Raw genomic sequence first — 6,745 nt, 5'->3', positions numbered from 1 at the left:
TAATAATAATAAATTAATTAATTAAGTTGCAAATAACATTATCATAAACTAGTATTTGCGAGATCCATTTGGTATTAAAATGACACGTGGGTGATGTGAGTTACGTGTAACTCTTCCTTTCGACGGTTGTAGTTTATCCTTCAGTTCAGTGACGTTGGAAACTGAACGAGGTCGTTTTGTTTCTGTCATTAAAGAAAAGAAGGTCCTCTTGCAATTTTATTCAGCTTCGTTCTTGAAACAGAGATCTCTGTTAAATTTCGAGAATACCCTTCGTTATATTTCATTTAAAAATATGTAATTCATACATTGACCGGTATTAAAGCAGTCAATTATTAAAATTAATGAATTATAATAAATAATATAATTTTTGTGCATTGTTATTGAATGATATATATTAAATTCATTGACTTTCATTATTGAACGTAAAGAAACTGAAAACCGAAAAGGCTCTTTCAATATAAGAAACAGAAAAAAAAAATTGATGGGAAGAAAATCAGAAAATCAGAAAATGTCATTTTCTATTATAGGAACAGCGTGTGGTTGAGTTTTGGTAAGTTTCTTGATATGGTGCAAAAGGGTAGGTTGGACAATGGAAAAAAGGGTTTGAAAATGAATAAAAAGAAAAGGGAGATTGAGTGGGGAATAAATACAGAAACGGGCAAGTGTGGCATGTTACATGTTCTCTTTCTCTCTCTTGATGCATGCACATCTTTAATTAAACCTCAATAAATTCAAATTTTAATTCTTTTTACGGTTTCCGTAAAAAGGGAAATAAAGAAACCCCCCATTTTAATTTTCTCTTCCTTTTTTTGACTTTTTATTATTTGTTCTACATTTTTATATCTCTCGGTGGAGGAATGCTTGTCACCTACTCCTTTCATACTTGGTACTCCATCCCTTCCCTTCTCTCTTTTCTCTCTCAAAGCGCAACACAACAGCAATAATCAGAGCAGCGCAATTGAATTCACCAAAATGCGAATACTGTGTTGAACTCCGTTCCGTTGATTCGCCATGGACAAGCACAAGTGCAAGCTTTGCTTCAGGAGCTTCTCCAATGGCAGAGCCTTGGGGGGTCACATGCGCTCTCACATGATGAACCTTCCTCTCTCGAAGCCCGAAGAAGCGTCACCGCGAACCATCCAACTCAGCTTCGAAGCCGAATCAGCTTCTTCTTCTTCATCTTCATCATCCGATGATGACGAAGACGGTGACAAGAGTCTCTGTTACGGCCTCAGAGAGAACCCCAAACGAAGCATTCGCCTCGTCGATCCCGAATTCTCGTTCGCAGCTGCAGATACTGGCTCCGCGATCGTCCATGACAGAGAGAGCGAGTCCGAGTCATCCAAGAGCAACCCAACTCGTAAAAGATCCAAAAGGCCATGGAATAACAATAATAATAATAATATTAATAGCAACAATTATTATTATTATAATGATCTTAATAATGATACTAACAATTATACCACCCCCAGCATCAAGAAGCAAGTTTTCGGAACCGAACATGAAGCCCTGATGAAGAAGAAGAGTAAGACAGATTCGTGGGTGGATCACGAACCTGCGAGCTCGGTCTCCGAAGCAACTACCGAGGAAGACGTGGCGTTTTGTCTGATGCTGCTTTCCAGGGACAAATGGAAGCGACATAAGGACCAACCGCAATTCATGGAGGTGGAAGATCAATACGAGGAGGAGGAAGAGGAGGAGGAGGAAGAAGAGGAGGAAGACGAAGCGTTCGAGGAGAGCGAGGAATCCCAAGAGACGATGAAACTGTGCAAGAACCGAGTACGAGGAAGGTACAAATGCGACACGTGCAACAAGGTGTTTCGATCGTACCAAGCTTTGGGGGGACACCGAGCGAGTCACAAGAAGATCAAAGTGAACGTGAAAGTGGACGGTGAAGAAGCGGAAGTTGAGCACAGGAAGAAAGGTGGGACGTGTGGCGTGGAGAAGAAAATCCACGAGTGCCCCGTTTGTTTCAGAGTCTTCGCTTCGGGTCAAGCACTTGGTGGACACAAGAGAACCCATGTTACTGGGTCAGCACCCGCAACAGTTCCATCAACTTCAGCAAAGTTTGGAAACAGCTTCATAGATCTCAACCTGCCTGCTCCGATTGACGAAGACGAGGCTAGCCAAATCGAGAACTCTGCTGTTTCCGATGCAGAATTCGTCAAAACCCGATAGGTAAAGGAGAAAGGATCAAATTTTTTGGTGCTCAGAGATAAATTTATTTTTGATAAGTTTTATATATGTTCTGCAAATTAGATAATATGGTTACTCTATATTATTCATGTAATGTTATAAATTATAATCATATAATTCTTCCAAGATTCTAACCGTAATGCAGTTCTTCTGATCTGTCCTGTATCTCTGTAAGAAATGTCATAAGGAATCAATCAATGGAGGATTCGAAAGTTATGCTTATTTGTTCTGTTAATTTAGATTCAGAAGACCTTTTCTTTTCCCCCTTGCTACGGAGCAAGTAGTGCACAAGAATTGGCCCCGCATGCGTGTTTTAGTGGGCTCTGTTTCAGCTTCCAAGCAAATATAAAGTAACAGTTCTAGTTTTCCACTTCTGACTTCAAGGAACATTCTACAGTTCCATGAAAAGATATGTGTTTCCCTCATCGTTCTTTACATTCTTTTATTATTTTGTTAAATTCCCCTCTGGGCATTTAAGAACTTCCGTATCTTTTCCCCCCTTTTCTTCCTTTCATTTTTTTTTCGACTGAAAGGAAGTGCTGTCCCAAGTTCTTTTTTCTACTTTTTGATTCCAACTTTTCAACACATCTTTGTAGCTAGAAGAGGTTGCAAAGGTGAATCAGAAAATTAATTGCTTCGACTTAATCTGGTTGTCTTTGATGGTGATTTGTGTAGTTGTGTTATTGGTATTTTTTTCTAAATGAAAATAAACCTGATCCTTATTTATTTGGTGATGTTAGATCAATTTGTTTCTTTATGAGGGACTTTAAGCAGATCCCTAGTTGGACGTAACTTGAGTTATAAAGCTCAAGCAGGTCTTTGGTGCTTTATGAGGGACTTTTTAAGTCACCTTCATTAAATATGTAATAAATGGCATAACATACGTTCCTTAGACTTTTTTCTTATTTTTCACTTATTTGTATTTTATTGATTTGGTCAATTAGAAAACAATAGAGGAGGGTATACAGCTAGGATGTTACAATTTCACTTGAAAGAAAATCTGACTGCTTAATAATCTAAAAAATCAGAAAAGATTGCTGGAAGAGACTATCAAGTTCTTTGGCTCTTGGAATTGATTGCAAGTTGACCTTGTTAATGTAACATCGGCCTTGATCGGTCCTGAACTAATTGTCTTACAAATTTATTATCGGTTGGAACAGGATAGGATTTGGATTGATTTATTTAGTTTACTTTGAATAAACTATTGTTATAGTTGCATTTAAAGTTAAAAAAATGTGATAATATCTCAGATTTTTTTCTTCTTTGATTAGGAAATTTGTTTTGGCCAACAGCTTAAGAAAGTTCCTTTTAAGTTAGAATTTCTCTTCTAAAGTTATAATTAGGTTTCTTTAGTTTGTGGGGATATGGTTAGACTTTCAAATATTGTCAAGGAAATTTTGTTCAAGCTTCAAGATGAATTAAGATGTCAAAACATACTAAACTTTCAAGATCATGGATTCTTGGTTTGTTTCTTGCTTCGTTTTCGTAGGTTATGGTATCAATTGACCTTAACAATGAGAGGATTAGGACCTTGAGGAATTAGGTTTAGTATTGGAGGGCTTCTTCAAGGAAATCTCAGAGAAACTAAGGGTATTTTTTGTAATCTAATCTTATGGTTTTGTTGTGGATGCGATAAGGGTTAGATTGATCTAGGTTTGGTGAATTTTATATGAAAATTGGGTGGAAAAAAATGATGATGTCAAGAGCAAAAGCGATGAATGGTGGCAAGGATTGGTGGTAGTTTATTGGAGATACTTGGCTTGAGTGGTGGTGCTGGTGGAGTGTGTGTAAGACTAAAAACTTTATGTTGTGTTTTGGATGGTTCTTGACAAGCTTAGGTGATGAAAAAGGTAAGGGATGGAAGGTTGTCTAAAAGTCTTGAAAGGTTTCTTGACACACTTTTTGAAACCAAGAAGGCAAGAGAATGATAGACCACTTAGGAAATCTCAACTGAGGAAGCAATTCTCTCACAAAGAAACACCAAAGGATATCAAAACACTCAATTCATTTCTATTTCAAAGGTTCATTTGCACAAGAAGTGGTTGCCTCTTTTATAGCTTAAGTAACATTATCCTATCAACTTTAAATGGATATATGAGACTTTATTTTATACACGCACCCAGGGTTACTCCTTCTAACCTAGGTTAGCCTTATTATAATATCTAAATAAACTATTTTAATTTATATCTCTTTTCAACATATTTTTGTCAAGTGGGAAGCTTGCCTCTATGTTTTTTTTTTTATATATATTTTTTTTATTTGAGCAAGCGTAAAGTCTAATAAGCCAAACATATTGATATGATGGTAATCTATCAACATAAATTCCTATTCATTTTTATATTATAATATGAAAATTTGATTATGTATATATGACAGTGAGATCCCATATTAAAGAATGTTACAAGAAAATTCATTCCACTCGTAAAAAAAAAATCTTTTTAAGAACAACACTTGTTATGAATTTGTAATTGAAAAATGGAGGATTAAGAGTTGATTTGTAGACATAAAAGGTTCGTGAGTAGGAGTGACGATGAATTGGGTTTTGATATAGTACTATAGTATCTATTTATGTACTTGCAGTTTAAAAAAAATACTCCACTTATGCAAAAACAACTTTTTATATTGTAAAGATTATGTCAGTTTAACGTGAAAAAAATGTGGTTACATTTTTGTAATTTTAAGGGTTAAATATGTTTTTGTCCCTCAAGTTTCAGTGAATTTCGGAATTAGTCCCTCATCAAAACTTTATACCAATTTAGTCCTTCATCTTTAAAAAATGCGTGAATTTAGTCCTTTTAACCAAATTTTGTTAAGTTTATCTGATGTTTCAAGCACATATCATGATAGTATTTAAGTTAAAATTGAAGCAAAAATATGTCAAACAGAATAAATAATTTAAATACTATCATGAAATGTGCTTGAAACGTCAGATAAACTTAACAAAATTTGATTAAAAAGACTAAATTCATGCATTTTGAAAGATGAAAGACTAAATTGGTCAAAAGTTTTGATGAGGGGCTAATTCCAAATTTCGCTGAAACTTGAGAGATCAAAACATATTTAACCCTTTAAAAACACTTTCAACACCGGTTACTTCTTGCTTACTTCTGTAACTAGAAGTGAATTGATATTATATTAGTTTCTATTTGAACCGATGTACTGTCTTTATTTTGCATTAGATAAAGGAAGAGAGATGTAATATGTATCACATTTCATATTATTTATTATAAAATATAAACGACATAAAAGCTACAATTGGTGTCTCATTTTATTTTCTTGCCTTTTGTCGCCCTTTATCCCAATCTCAACTCCTATTTTCCTTTGGCACCTTATTCCCACACTTAAGTGCTTTAGTCGTGCGTGAGAGAAAATCCACTTCTTATGAAATTAAAAGTTAACTCTAGGAGAGGACTTGAATAGAGTTTAAAACTTTTGAAAAATCTTTGTTTGAGAATGAGTGGACAAGTAGACCGTCTTCGACAAAGCCTTAAGATTCCTTTAACAATTTTTTTTATATAGTTTTTATTTTTATTTTTATTGGAGAAATTTTTTGAGCGCATGTAAATTCATTGAGCAAGTTGACATTTATCTTCGTTACTTAGAATTCTTAACTATCTTTCTCTCGAATGTTAATTCACTAAGCAATCTGACATTTGTTATATACAGTGGATTTGCATTGAGTGAATTTTAGTTTGTTAAGTTAATTATTTTGTCTTGAAAGTTCCTTGCCCATATAGACATTAAGAATGTGTTTGGATAGAGTATTTTAATGAAGCAATTAATTTTTTTGAAAAATTTAGATTTCTTTGTAATAAAATGCTTTATTTGAATAGAGAAATTTAAAAGCATTTCAAATGCAAGTATTTTTTTAAAGGATTTCAATTAGCTAAATTAGTAGAAATTCAAATACCCTCAAAATAGATGAAATTTGAAATCCTTCTCACTCAACCTCACATTCTAGACGATCTGGACGGGCACGACGATTCGGACGTACCCGACGACCCGGACGGGCTCGATGACCCGAACGTGCCCGACGACCCGGACGGGCTTAACGACTCGGACGGGCCTGATGACCCGGACGGGCCCGACGACCCAGACGGGCCCGACAACCCGGACAGGCCCCACGACCCGGACAGGCCCCACAACCCGGATGGGCCCGACGAACCGGACATGCCCGACGACCCAGTCGGACCTGTCTAGGTCTTCGGGCTCGTCTGAGTGTACGGGCCTGTCCGGGTCATCGAACCCGTTTGGGTATTCGACCCCGTCCGGATTGTCGAGCTTGTCCAGCTCGTCGGGCCCGTCCATGTCTTCGGGCTCGTCCAGGTCATTGGGTCCGTCTTGATCGTCGAGCCCGTTCGGGTCGTCGAACCTGTCTGGAGCATTGGGCCAATGACCTAGACGGGTTGGACCGGGCCATATTGACGAACTTGACGGAACAATCGTGCAGTATGGGCCGTCAGGCCTCTAGATCATCGGGCCACCGAGCCTGTCTGGGCTTCTCAGTCGGTCCAGCTCGGGTGGGTCGTCGAGTCTAACCAATTTGGTT

General features: G+C 37.0%; 1 pseudogene; it reads left to right on the top strand.

Moving 5' to 3' along the window:
- The first annotated feature begins 832 nt into the window (after positions 1 to 832).
- On the top strand, positions 833 to 2,336 carry LOC114185778 (zinc finger protein ZAT9 pseudogene; annotated as a pseudogene).
- Positions 2,337 to 6,745: the final 4,409 nt, after the last annotated feature.

The sequence above is a fragment of the Vigna unguiculata genome, chromosome 5 (genome assembly GCF_037176805.1).
Source record: "Vigna unguiculata cultivar grain cowpea cultivar isolate G323 ecotype 2 chromosome 5, ASM3717680v1, whole genome shotgun sequence".
Taxonomy (NCBI): Eukaryota; Viridiplantae; Streptophyta; class Magnoliopsida; order Fabales; family Fabaceae; genus Vigna; species Vigna unguiculata.
The sequence above is the reverse complement of the archived record's forward strand: the minus strand, read 5'-3'. Positions and strand labels throughout refer to the sequence as shown.